This window comes from Sapajus apella, unplaced genomic scaffold (assembly GCF_009761245.1).
Source record: "Sapajus apella isolate SASKATOON/1434 unplaced genomic scaffold, GSC_monkey_1.0 scaffold100, whole genome shotgun sequence".
Taxonomy (NCBI): Eukaryota; Metazoa; Chordata; class Mammalia; order Primates; family Cebidae; genus Sapajus; species Sapajus apella.
This window is the reverse complement of record NW_022437040.1, coordinates 622,732-635,857: the sequence shown is the minus strand read 5'-3', so window position 1 is coordinate 635,857 and position 13,126 is coordinate 622,732. Positions and strand designations below refer to the sequence as shown.

The following is a 13,126-nucleotide window of genomic DNA, read 5'->3' as shown; positions in this document are numbered from 1 at the left end:
ATGTCATCTTTTCTTTCTCTTTTTTTTTCCCCCTCAGTCTGCTTTTAACATTTTCTCTTTATGTGACTGGGTTTGAGTGATTTGATTATGATGTGTCTTGGTATGGTTTTCTTGTACGTGGGGTTCATTGAGATTTTTGGACATGTGAGCTTATAGTTTTCATCAAATTTGGAAAACTTTCTTTTTTTTATTATATGTTAAGTTCTGGGTACGTGTGCAGATCGTGCAGGTTTGTTACATAGGTATACATGTGCCAGGGTGGTGGTTTGCTGCATCCATCACCCTGTCATCTGCATTAGGTATTTCTCCTAATGCTATCCCTCCCCGATCCCCCATTCCCTGCTATTTTTCTCATAGCCCCGCCTCCCCCCCCCCCCCCCCCCCCCCCAACCAGGCTCTGGTGTGTGATGTTCCCTTTCATTGATATCTTTTATCAACTATTTTTTCTGTCCCCTTTCTGTCTCCTCTCCCTGGAGACTCAAATTACTTGTATAATTGGCCATTTGAAGTTGTCCTACAGATCCCTGTTGTATTCTTCTCCCGTTTTTTTTTGAAGTTCCTGTTTGTCGCTCTGTTCCATTTTGAAACACAGTTCACCAATCTTTTCTTCAATGTCTAATCTGCCATTAATCCCATTCACTGTTTTCTTCATCTCAGACATTGTGGTTTTCAATCTCTAGAAGTCCGTTTCAGATCTTTGTTAAGTCTTCCAAGTCTCTGCTTATCTTGTGGAACATACCAAATACAGGGATAATGACTTTTTTGAGTTCTTGTCTGCTGATTCTAGCATCTATTTGATTATTTTCTACTTCTAAAGTGAGGCCTCTCCTAGTCCTCTACCCAAGACCGTGAATTGTGAGTTTTTTCGGTGGGTCTGCTAAGGACAGGCACTATGCCAAGCCTTTCATCTTTTTAGAGGGCTCTTTAACTGGTAGTTTCTTCAGTCACATGCATTGATCAACACCGAATACTCAAGAGGGACGTCTCCAGATCTCTGGAGTTCTCTCTCTGCAGCCCCTTCCTCTTTGCTGCACTTTCCGGTGAATTCTAATGGCCCCACACTGTCAGCTGAGGGAGTATACTGGGTCCTGCCTGGTGTCCAGCTCCGTGTGCTGTGGCCCAGAAACTTTCAGGCCATGAGCTGCTTTCAGGCAGGAGGGCTGTCCATCTAGACCACAGGCAGAAGTCTACAGCTCTTGATGATATTTCCTATCCCTGATTCTTTTTTCACGGTGCCTTCTATTTATCCAGAGGAATTCCAGCACCAGTGATGGTATGTGAACCTTTAGTGGCACCACATCAACAGAGGCATCAGCTTCAAATGGCTGAAATAAACAGAGCATAAATAAATAAATCTGGGAAATACAGCCCAGATTCATTGGCCATGCTTTCCAGGTCTTCCATAAACCATGCTGTTCTTTTTCCTCTAATTCCCTTCATAATCTTTATTTCTGTTCCTACAGATTTGATAACTGGATACAGAAATTCCTGGTCCTGGGGCTTGAAGAGTAAAGGGGCAGGAGTGGGAGCATGGGAAGGGGCAGTGCTCTGTTTATTTCAGCCATTTGAAGCTGATATGTCTGTCCTGGTGTTGATAAGGGGCTCCATCACACATATACCCTTCCTCTGTCGTTGGGGAAGGTACCCTGGACAAGGAGCTCAGAGGTGTCTCCTGGTGTTGCAGTGGGAGGGAGACCTCTGGACCAGGAACTTCCATATCCTTTTGTCGACAGCTCGTCTTTCTTCAGGTTCTCCATTTCCTGCACATTTTTAAACACATTTATAAGTTGGAAATTATCTCTTCTTTCTGCAAACTCCTGTAAAGATTTATGTGCACCTCTTTTATTCAAGCCTTCACTTTCTACCTTGTATTAACTTATTTATGCACATGTCTCATCTCCAACCACCTATAAATCCCTTGAGGACAGAATTCATGTCTCATTTACATGCTCTTAGAAATTTACATTGTGTCCATAGTAGGGAATTCATACATGCCCATTCAGAATGCATTTACTGGCAATCTTGGGAATGAACACCAAATTAGGTATTGATGAAATTTTGGCCCAGTGATAAAAGTTTCTTAGGCTAAAAGTAATAGGGAAATTAAATTGTTTGCAGGATGTTTCAATATTATTCCCTACTTAGCTAGAGTTATTTCCTCTTTCTTCTCTGTGTCTCAGTTTGCAAACAAGAACTGCCCTTTTCTCTTTGAAAAAAAACTGAACACTAAAAGCAGAGATTTTCATTTTGCTGTCTTTGTTTTCCCGCAACCAAGCATGGTACCTGGTTCAAGAAATGACTGTTTAATCACAGCAGTAATTCCCAGTAGGAAGGATTCTCAACAGACTTGTTCTCTTTGAAAAAAATCACGAAGTAGGCTATACCCTGGAAGTGCTAAGGACAGCTTCTGTCCTCGAAAATCTCCCTGAAAGACTGAAAGCATACAAAAAAGGAGAAAGATCAAAACTAAATTCTCACTCTCAGTCACTGGGCTTTCTATCTCTTTAAAAAAAAAATCAGTTGAAATGATTCCACTTATGAGGTGCCTGGAGCAGTCAAACCCAGAAAGACAGAAAATAGGATGGTGGTTGCCAGAGGCTGGAGCGGGAGGGAATAGGGAGTGAGGGTTTAAGGAGTGTGGAAGTTTAGTTTGGGAAGATGGGAAAGTTCTGGAGATGGACAGTGGTTATAGCTGCAAAGGGCATCAGTGTATTCAGTGCTGCTGATGTCCATGGAGTTCCTGGCCATGTGTACAGAAAGCTTAGAAGTGAATTGGGGTTTAAATTCTAGATGCCTGAGGTCGAGCAAGCTACTGGTTCTCTCTGAATCTGTTTTCTCATCTGTAAATGGGGACTGATATATTGAAAGGCTCCTGGCTCAGTGCCTGTAACACCGGGTACTCATAGACGTTCATCTAGTCCTGTCCCTTTTCCTCTTTAGAGAGAGAGGTTTCCTACTTTGATGGTTCTGTCCAGCTATGGGGCTTGGAGAGTAAAGGGGCAGGAGTGGGAGCATGGGAAGGGGCAGTGCTCTGCTTATTTCAGCCATTTGAAGCTGATGCCTCTGTCCTGGTGTTGATAAGGGGCTCCATCACACATGTACCCTTCCTCTGTCATTGGAGGAGGTACCCTGGACAAGGAGCTCAGAGGTGGCTCCTGGTGTTGCAGTGGGAAGGAGACCTCTGGACCAGGATGTGCTGTGGGGCGTCAACTACCAGCCTTGTGGTCTCAGGAAAGTGACCCATCAAGGGGCACACAATAGGGACACCACCTTGAAATCTGAAGTCACTGAGTAGCAGGGGAAATTGGAGCCTGGGGCGCCCATTGGCCTGCCCTTGGGTTTTATTTAACTGTGGCCTCCCGGGATGTTATACACCCTGGCTTCCTTAGAAGGTGAGGCCTGTACCCAGTAGGCAGACTGGACTTCTTCCTAAGTGAAATATAGTTATGTAATGGTTAGCTCATTGGTGTTTAACTTTCTGACCAAAGTGATGATCCAAAGTTTGAATAGAGAAATAAATCCCCAGTGAAGGAGGAGGGAGGGGCCGTGTGCATGCTCCCACTGTTTCTCCCAAGCCTGTTCTCCACCCTGCCTGCCCTGCCAGGCAAAGCCCCTACCCTTTGTCGACTCTACTTCTTAGGAACCTGACAACACAGGGAATTTTCCTGACAAGTGAGTGTCATTTTATGGGTTATTGCTGTTTTCCCAGAGTAGCCAATTAGTAGTGAGGGAGTGTCACATGCTCTTCTCCACGTTCAGCGCTTTCCTGAGTGTGCTCATCAGGTTTAAGGAGCCAGCTGTCCCACCTGCTTGGCTGTACAGCCCTGCAGGCTGGGATCTTGGCAGATTCACACCCACTGAGGAGCGTGCTTGGGTTCAGTCGTGGTTGAGATGGGGTTCTTCCAGTGCAGCCCCAAAATACTTTAAGAGATGCAGAGGAAGCACAGCATCCTGAGTGAATATCCCCTTGATCCCAGAAAGGCTGGAGGGAAGCAGCGCTGCTATTACTTAGTTGGAGGCACCAAGAGCGTGGCTCCCTTTATTCTAATGGCATTCAAGGGCATCAGCCGTTTTGACCCCCAGAAAGCCATTTTTCCCATGCTGAGTAGTCTCATGGCGTTGTTTGCCACCACAGTGCTGCGTAGCCCTACCATATGGACTGACTGATGGAGGGGTGACCACGGCGTCAGCTGCTAACGTGGAAGGACTTGATTATGCAAGAGCTGGGTTTCCATGGAAGTCAAACACCCTGCTCCTTTACCTCCCCATAACAGCTGTCCCCATGACAGCCTCCTGACCATAACAAGCCAGCCTTGCTATTTTGGAAAGGAGTCAAGGCTGTGGAGGTCCGATCTGGACAGTATTTATCTCCTATGTGACCCGGGTGAGTTGCCCACCCTCACAGAGCTCTTTTCACCAAGTTCACATGAGACTCAAATGGGGTGCAGTGTTTTTAACCCCTTCTGTGCTTTAGAATCACCTAGAAGAATTGAAACAGAGAAATACCAGTGTCCCGATGCCACCCTCAGGAATTTGGATGTAATTCCCCTGCTAGGCCTCAGGTAGCCCCTGAGGTGTTGAGGTGATTCTGATGTGCAGCCAGGGTTGAGAAGGACCGAGGTGGATGTCACAAGAGCGCTCTGGTAAATTTCATTTGGGGTGGCTGTCATTTGATTCTCCACTCACTTTGGCAGTGTCTATTAATTTTAACCTTTTAAAAGTAAAGTTATTTATGACTTTTTGTTTTTCTTAACATTGTTTCCAACAACCACCCCAGGTTATTTAGCAACAATTAGCCATGGTAGTTCACAGTCCTGAACCCAAACACCCCTAGATCTTCAGCATCGCCCAGGGCTTCCAGTGACTTCATGGAATGTCATCATAGTCTGTCCTTTGGAGAGCGGGCTTTTCTGGGGTGCCGTGAGGATCTGGGCTGAGATTCTCCAGGGCGGTCATTGCTTCCTGGTTGGAAAAGCCCTAGGTGCCAGATGCAAGAAGAGAAAGAGTGAAAATAACCACCTTGCCCATCAAAACCGTCTCAAAATCAGAGAACTGGGTGTCTGTAAGAAATCACAGGTTTCTGTGTGGAGAATAACTCAAAAAGTTTCACCGTGACAAGTGCAGAAATTATATTTAAATGAGTACAGGAGAAAATTTTGCACAAACTGTATTAGCTGAAGAAGGTTCTATACAATGGGCTGTAGTTGAATTAAGGGTGAATTCTGTGTTGCTGCCAATGCCCTCCCCACTCTGGGGCTGTTGCTTCTCTTGAGCCCAGCATTCCTGTTCGTTCCACCTGAGGACGGCAGCATGTGGGAAGGTGGGAGAGACTTAAACACACCTAAGGGCAGGTGTATAGCGGAAGGACTTGGACCCTTTGAGGGTCCGAGATAGGTTTTGCAATGAGAACATAATAACGCAGGTTTAACCAAAAGAATGTGATCTTTGAAGACACCGTTTGATTGTAAGCGTGGTTGTGGTATTTTGTAAACAGAATAGCTTTTCTAGGAAACTCTAAAATGTGCCTATATGATGCTTCAGGTTGATAGATTTATGAAGTAGTGGTTCTGAGTATAATCTGGGAAAGAGGCTGAGGAGGTCTAGTCATCTTCATTTTCTGAAGAGACAACTGAGATTTAGTTTAAATAGTGGTCACATAGCTAGGAATTTGGTAGTTCAAGGACAAGACTTGCGGTCTTAAAACTCATTTTGGTACGTTTCATGTTTTATAATTTTTCACAGTATTTTTACTTTTTAAATTGAGTTTTCCTTTTGAAATGAAAAATGAGAAAACTCAAAATTTTGGAGAGAAAAAATTGCTCTTTGCCTAATAATGAAAATGTGTGCACCTTTGCGTTCATGTAGTTCTTTAGAACCAGTAAGGCCTTTCCCTGAAAAAGGCGTCCTGAATATTCAGGGTCCAAACATTGATCACTGAAGGGTAGGAGGGAAGGTAAAGCAAGCTACACAAAGGGAAAACTGCCTGTAGCCTTCAAATGTGCTCTTCCTGGCCCTCCCCGCTTTTGTTAGCAGATATCAGTGACGTGTTAATATTAGGCTGTTTTGCTGTGACTGTAATGGTAAATTTTAATAGAAATTCAGTTAGCAGTTTCTGAATCTGAAAGACAGTGGCATTGGTTGTGAATGCTCACAACAGTGTGTGCTGTTGAAAAGTTCAACTCAATTTTTATTTGCTGTTTCACAGGAAACAATCATCCCTCATATTTTATAGTACTATCTGGGTTACAAAAATACTGATGAGTCTTTGTTGGACAAGCCGTAATCTCAGGAAGGAGGGGAGGTAAGCTTGATCTCAGTGGCTTCTGCTCTGAATTAGAATATTCAGCAGGCAGCCTTTTCCATAGGCGCTGGTCCCATCTCAGTGTAGCAGGGACGGTAATGCCTTTCCCTGCATAGTTGAGGAGCTTTTGAATGCCCTTTTGGAAGCTATAGAAATCTATGATATTCATTGTCGTCTTTCGACCATGAACTTAAACTCCTATCACACCTCTAGGTGTGATAATATTTCTCCTGTTATAGCGGAGTAATGTCACACTTGGCACTCTTACTGTCCTCTTCCGAGAATACCACCCAAGTGCTTTCTGAGAGTGTTAACTGCTGTTTGGCTCATTTTTCTGCGCCAAGGAGAACAGAAACACAGCAGGCACCAAGAGGAGGTTTAGCATGCAGTGGGTTGTTCGCAAAGGCCATGAGTAAATGAGATATTCCCTGACTCCTGCTATTGCTACATGAGGTCGTTGAAGCCAGGCCTAGGTACCATTTCTTTCATCCCTTGCTAGTTCCTAATCGTGGTCACAAACCTTCCACATCCATCCAGGCCAATAGCAGTGCTTGTGGAAAGCAGTGTCACTAAAGAAAACAGGACAGGGCATCAGTTGTGTTCAGAGTTTTGATTGGCATCTGATTGGAATTAGGAGAATTATTTTGCCATAACCTAGGTGTCGTGACCCAGGCTTTTTTGGTGGACCTTGACACCACAACTGTATGCTTGCTGGAAAGGAAAGGAAAGGGAGAGTCACAGTCACTGAGACAGTCAAGGCTGAGGCCCACCTGCTGGTGTTTTATAGGAACTGGCACGGGGAGGCTTGTGTGTCCTTTGTTTTCCGAGAGGCCTTGTTCCACATTGCCTCCCACTTGAGGCCAGGAATATTGCAGCAGTGCCAAAGAGTGGGTGGAAAAATGGCCTTATTATTAACCTAAGTTGGAAACATATGGCTTTCTGAGTGTCTTCATTCATAGATGCAGTCACAAAATATTAATACTCTTTCTTGAACATGGCAAAACAAAGTCTTCATTTAACCTCCGTTGTCCACGTCCATGGTGAAACAGCACCTCGTGCTGGGGGAAAAAAAAAACTGGTTCCTTGAGAATTATTTTATCCTTTGCATTTGCATATAGTTTGAATTCATAATTAGGCTATTTTTATTGGCTAGCAGCTGTATTATCATATAAATCCCTGAATGTGTAATTTGGAGTCATTTAGACCAGTCGTCCCACAGTAACCCTGGGAAGCACATGAGCAGTGTCAGCGTCTTTGGAGGAAGAAAAGGAAGACGGGAGTAACTTGCTGCAGGCAGCTTAGCTCCTACTGTAGTGGATTGGGTTTTTACACTAAAGAACATAGATACCTGTTCAATAATAACTTACTTTTGCATGAAATTCATCTATTAACAGGGTGCTTTGAGGCTAGGTGTGGTGGTTCACAACTATAATTGCAGCACTTTGGGAGGCCAAGGATAGAGGATCACTTAAGCCCAGGAATTCAAGACAAGCCTGGGCAATATAGCAAGACCCCCATCTCTACAAAAAAAAAAAATACGCACAAACACACACAATTAGCTACACATACAAACACACAAAATTAGCTACACATGCACACACACACACACTCTCACACTCACAAACAAAATTAGCCAGGCATGATTGTTCATGCCTGTGATCCCAGCTACTCAGGAGGCTGAGGAGGGAAGATGGCTTGGGCCCATGAGTTTGTGATTATACTGTATTCCAGCCTGGGCAACAAAGCAAGACCCTCTCCTTTTTTTTTTTTTTTTTTAAAGAAAAAAAGGAAAGAAAGAAAAGTAAGGCAGGTTTTTATTGTTCTTGCATTCATTGTCTGTGTTTGCTGAGTCAGTAGGCTGGGTAGGGAGGGTAGGGAGGAGCGTCTTGATTTTACACAGAAGAGAAATATGTGGTTGAAGGTGGTCAGTGAGTTGCTCCAGCTGGGAGACTTGGGACTAAAGCCACCCTCTGTGACTGCACTCTGATACCTGGAAAGTGCTGAATCAAGGAGCCTCCCATTGTGATGCTCACTCCTTTGTCTCCTGTCCTTTCATATAGGTAAAAAAGGTTTTGTGGCTTAAGTAGCATCCAGTTTCATCTCAAATTTCAGTTCCCATAAAATAAACAAATACTAGGGTAGCATATGGTACCTCATTAAATATCACAAGGGAAAAAAGAAAACAGAAATCATTTTCTGTACTCTCCAGAAGAGAATTTAGTGTCCCCATTCCCTCATACCTCCAGTGAGAGCAGCAGCACCAGCATTTATGGGTTCTCTCAGTGAGCCACTTTTCTGTTAATCCACCAAGGAAGTAACACAGACTGTCCTTTGGGCTGTCTCACCTGATCCCCTGAATAGAATCTCACTTCTGTGTGACTTGCATGGTCAGTGGCAGAGGGAAGAGGGAGAAACTCTTACATCTTTATTCCCAAATGGGGATCTCATCTTGGGTGCATGTACACAAAATATGTTCCATTTCCTCACACTTAGTGTGCTGGTATGTATTTACTACTGACTTCCATTCATTTCTTCATGAGGACTTTTCTGTAGCATTTTGATGCTGACAATTTTATGAAGGCTATTCTTTGATATTTGTTTATTACTCTTTTAAAAATGTATTTTTATGGCAGCTTCAAGGCAGTTGCAAGATAGTGTATTTTTCAGTAGAGAAGTTGGATGAAAAAGTAACTGTCACCTGGTAACCAGACCCCATATAACTATGTCAGCATTCACCAGTGATTTATTGCTTTAAATTGGAATCAGCTGACTTGTGGTTCCACAGTTTTTTTTTAATGCTGCAGGGTTAATCTGGAACCCCCTGGTACACATGAAATAGTTGCTTTATCTGCTGTTCTGAGACTGATGAAATGTTTAAAAGGATAGCTGCGTAATCAGTCCATTATCTCCTGGTGTTCCAGCTTATTCTGTTCCATGTGGCAGTATACAATCTCAAAAATAATTATTCTGCTGTCGTTAACATGGGAGCCAAATGCAGTGACTGATAAAAACTGCATTCAGCAAGCCCTTTCCCAAACTGGGTAGTTCTATTTTGTTATCTTCTAAAGGGGAAACATGGATTGTGATGGTCAGATCTCCTAGAAGCCGGGGAGCTTAGAGCAAGCCCAGGGAGACAGAACACTTAATCTGCTGCCAACATCTTTACTATTCAGTACTTAAGAATTTTTTGTTTGTAGATAAACTTGATTAGCCTACACTTTCACGTACTCATCTAAACAAAGGTAGACCCCTTAAAAATAAGATTGTTGATGCTTATAGTTTTCTTTTGTTCTGAAAGCAATCAGAACATAGCCACAGTTAAAGAATTTGGGTTTAAAAAAAAACAATCTAGACAAGTGTCCATTTCTTAACATCCTACTTTGACAGCTGTTGAGGGAAACCCAGAAGAACATGGTCAAGTAGTTTGCTTCAGACTTGCATTCTATATAAAGCTCATCTGAAGGAAAAGCACTGTAGATTTTTTTCATAGACTGGGTAGTCTTTAGGGATAATTATTCTTGTTTACAAAGATGTTACTGGCAATCCATAGACTGTTAGTGATGTTTTGAGAAAGACCCAAGACTCAAAATCTTGTATATAAAGGTCTTCCCATTAAATCACTGCCTGTCTTCAAACTGTAAGTAGAACATGAGCTTTCCAGTTAATAGGGGAAAAAAATAACGGATTGTATTGCAGGACAGTCCTCACCTTATATGGAGCAATAGTAGTTTAGTTCTCAGGTAACCACGGATACCTTAGGAGGGGTTGGTAGAACCTGAAAGGAGGATGACATGCAGTTGTATGACTATTCTCTAGTGGTGAGAGATCATCAAGGAAGAAATGAACAGTTTTATTAGAACCAAAGATTATCATCTCTGGAACCAACATCTTTCACTGGAGTCTTGTTACAAGCCTTTCAGTTAAGAAGACAGTCTGAGACGCATCACCTTGTTTCTGTGATGTTTTCTTCTCCCTGATTTGGTTGCTGGTTCTCTTTTGGGCCTGCTATTCCCCCATCTTGAACATGGAGCTGATGACTTTCAGACAAATCCTAAGCCCTCTTAGCAGACACTCTGTTGTTCCTTGAGCTCAGGCCATCCTTGCTATCACTACCCAACCAGAAGTGCTGAAAGTAGCTGTCATGCCTGCAAGCAGAGAAGGCCTGCATGTTGTGTAGAGTCTAGAGCCTGAATGAGAAGGATCTGGGCTGGAAAGGAGGGTGGGCAGAAGTTTCCCTCTACCACCACCCCTTCCCCAAGTGTGCCTTCTCTTGAAAAATGTGGTAAATTCCATGGAATTCATTTCTAGTTACAGTTAAGGGCAGGCCCTTCAGACTCCACTCAGCATGTCTGTTATGAGGAGAAAGCCATTAATATTTTAAAAGCTGCTGACAGGCAAGAAGTTAGCCTTGATAGCTGGAAATTTAGAATTTTTTAAAATTCTCTGCAAAATCTGTCCATTGCTTCTCTAAAGCAGCAGTGCTGAGGGAAAGCTTAGCCTAGAACAGGGATGTGATGAAGACTAATGAGATAAAACCAATCAGAGTCTTTAAGCTAGAGGTAACCTGGAAGTGTCCTAATTGGATGGCCTGAATTTCTCACCTGGGAGTTTTCCAGAGCACCTAACACCCAGATATGTCCTGGCATTGATGTCACAAAACTAGGTCGTGGGAGGGTGCTCTAGAGAATATATTTTAGGGCAGATCTTCCAGGGACAGATGTTTTTTGACACTGGATTTCTAGTTGTGGTCGAGAATGAATGATGTTAAAATTCACCCAGACTTTCCAGAGTTCACCTTCATGGGATGAGAAGATATTTGGGGGAGTGATTAACTCTTTGGGGCCAGTAGAGGAGTTTTACAAATAGTTTTCAAGAACCATTGGCCAACATGATTTTTAGTCTGCCTATGAATTTGTTAGGGCTTACATTTGCATTAATAGGTAGGTATCTCACATTCAGCCTCACCTTTGCCTGCATTCCAACTATTAATTTTTCTTTGTTCCTGTGTCAAAATGCTAAAAGACTAAGAGCATCTCCTTACAGCAAAGATATCAAAATCCCAGCCAAGGGAGAGGAAGAAGTGAATTTGTTAAATGTATTGAATACCAATCCTCTCTCTTTTCGTAGCACATCCCTTTGATATTTCTTATACTCTGCTGAATATGAGCATGTGCTTACTTTCATGAATACTTTGAAAGCATTTAAAATGATAGCAGTGCTACCTGAGTACCAGGAGGACTTAAACACCACATGCTGGCTCATGGCTTACCCAGGAACATGGTTCAGGATCTCCCTCTTTTCCTTGCCCAGTGGGCTCAGATCTCTGCAAGACATTTCTAGGTCAGATTTCTGTGTCCCTCTGCACAGGCCTGCATGTCATTCAATGCTACTGGTAGGTTGGAGAAGCAGTCGCAGGGGGTGGCAATGCAAGCCTCAACAAGTGAGTCACCATTCTGAAACCTGCTGACGAAAGGAAGGGAGAAAAGGTCGAGGGAAAAAAAGAAATTAACTTCTGTGTCGTTGTAGGTGGAATCTCACCATACAAGTTGTTTCCCCTCTGAGCAAATGAAATTTGAGAATTGTTGATCAGTGAGGTTGAAATGTCAGATATTCCTGTCAGAAAGTGTATTGTATTCCCCTCTCAAACTGGTCAGTTTGACCCAGTGGTTTGCTCAAAAAGGTGTTCTCCTCAAGAAAGTGTAAATGTAGGTTTCAGTACTTCACTGGCTTTGTCTACCTGACTTCTCTATAGCAGTTCACCAACTTCTAATTTTCTGAAATGAAATTCTGAAACATACTCACTTTGATCCTCCTGGTACGTTTTTCATGTAGCTATTTTGGATAGTCCCATGAAGTGTGAGACAGAGATAGCACTGCCGTGGGCAGAATTGTCACTGTTCCACTTGTATTTTTGTTATGTAGGGTTTTTTTTTTAATCTCTAGGTGTTACATTAGGATAGGTTAAACTGTCAGTATTTTTATACACCCAAAAACATATTAGGACTTTTAAATACAGAACCCTCATTGGTGGGTGGCTTTCCTCCTTGTGGTGATACAAGGATCCAGGCTTCTGCATCTTGGGGCTCTGCCAGCTCTTTGGTTTTTTTTGTTTGTTTCATTTTATTTTATATTTTTGCCATCTCCATCCATTTAAAAAGGAAAGAAAAGAAAGTATGGAAGACTCACGTATACTCTGTTAAAATCTCTGGGCCTTAAGCAGCGCAGGTGACTTCCACGCACATTCCCTTAGAGTGCCTGTAGTCACGTGGCCAGGGACAAATGTGGTTTCACCATGAGCTCTGCTCCAGTCTTGACCCTGAGGAAGGAGAGGTTGGACTCGGTGGACACTGGTAGTCTTTGCCACAGGTGTCCTTTGGTGTGTTGTTTCCCACGCTTCCTAGAAGGTAAGAATCCCAGGGGAGACTGCCCTATAGATGACCAGGACTTTCCCCTGGAAAACCTGAGCCAAGGGGCATGGCTTGGTTCCAAGAGTCCTGTTTTTACCAATGCCCCAGGCAGTTGTCATCTTCAGGAACATTTGAGAAATGTTATGTTAAGAGGTAATTCGATTGTGGAAAGGTATTTGGTACCCTTGTTGCAGTTTTCTGCTGAGGATCCTGTGTTGTAAGGAATGGTGGTGGGATTAGTGGTAAAACCTAACTACTGGCACCCATGTTTAACTCTCTCCATCTTAGAATTTGGCCTCATTGCGTAGACAAGATCGTGATTCTACCATGTAACACAGACATCTGTTCCTACCTGAATTTTTCTTGGACTAGCAGGTTGTGTCATTTAGTTGACCAAGTTTACCATTCATTTTGACAG

The 13,126-nt window shown here is 43.1% G+C and overlaps 1 protein-coding gene and 1 long non-coding RNA gene across 42 annotated transcripts in view; both read left to right on the top strand.

Annotated features, from left to right (window-relative positions):
- The window catches only part of CELF2 (CUGBP Elav-like family member 2), a 641,808-nt gene that overhangs the window by 496,837 nt on the left and 131,845 nt on the right, over window positions 1-13,126 (top strand). The gene's annotated exons all lie outside the window — the stretch shown is intronic.
- LOC116536380 lies at window positions 233-7,818 on the top strand. The gene is made up of 2 exons (XR_004262600.1): window positions 233-1,665; window positions 3,149-7,818. It is a non-coding gene; the product is annotated as an uncharacterized LOC116536380 (long non-coding RNA).